This window comes from Hippopotamus amphibius, chromosome 7 (assembly GCF_030028045.1).
Source record: "Hippopotamus amphibius kiboko isolate mHipAmp2 chromosome 7, mHipAmp2.hap2, whole genome shotgun sequence".
Taxonomy (NCBI): domain Eukaryota; kingdom Metazoa; phylum Chordata; class Mammalia; order Artiodactyla; family Hippopotamidae; genus Hippopotamus; species Hippopotamus amphibius.
In genome coordinates, this window is record NC_080192.1 from 17906299 (window position 1) to 17907038 (window position 740).

The following is a 740-nucleotide window of genomic DNA, read 5'->3' on the forward strand; positions in this document are numbered from 1 at the left end:
GGGGATGTAGCTCAGTGGTAGAGCACATGCTTTGCATGTATGAGGTCCTGGGTTCAATCCCCAGCATCTCCATTTGATTTCTCCTTGTTTAATCCTTGGAAAACGTGCCTAGTGCAAGTGCTGACCTGAGTTTTAAATTTTATTTATGTTTAATTAATTAAAATGTAAATAGCCACATGTGGGCAGGGACCAGGATTACTTATGTTCACCACAGTGTTCCCAGCACTTAATATGGTGCCAACACTCAGCAATTGCTCAAAAAATATTTGTTGAAAGATTCAACCTGTACAATAGGGATATTACTAGTTAACTTGTAGATTTCATCTTTCTCTAAGAGGAAAGGAAAAAAAGTCTTTACATGGTAACTGTCAAAGATTCTCAGTCCTCTTACGAAGGTGAATTTGACCTTTAAGAATTTGATCAATCCCAGAGGGTGGCTGAGAACATACTGGGTAATCTGAATAAAATAATATCTGTAATATGCCTAGGAGTGTGCCTAGAACATGTGGTGGTTCATTAATTTCACAGATGGCAAGTGAGTAATGGTGTAGGGAAACTGGGGAAGGCTTCCCAAAGCAGATGATATTTGAACCATATCTGGAGGAATAATAAAGGTAGTAGTATTGGGAGTGGGCGTAACACCTAAGAATTTTTCAGTGCTTACCATATGCCAGGCATAAACTTGGGTCTTTACATGGCTAATTTAACCCTCACAATAACCCAATGAATGAGATACCATT

At 38.8% G+C, this 740-nt stretch overlaps 1 non-coding gene across 1 annotated transcript; it reads left to right on the forward strand.

Annotated features, from left to right (window-relative positions):
* TRNAA-UGC (transfer RNA alanine (anticodon UGC)) lies at positions 1–72 on the forward strand. The gene has a single exon. It is a non-coding gene; the product is annotated as a tRNA-Ala (tRNA).
* The last annotated feature ends 668 nt before the right edge of the window (positions 73–740 follow it).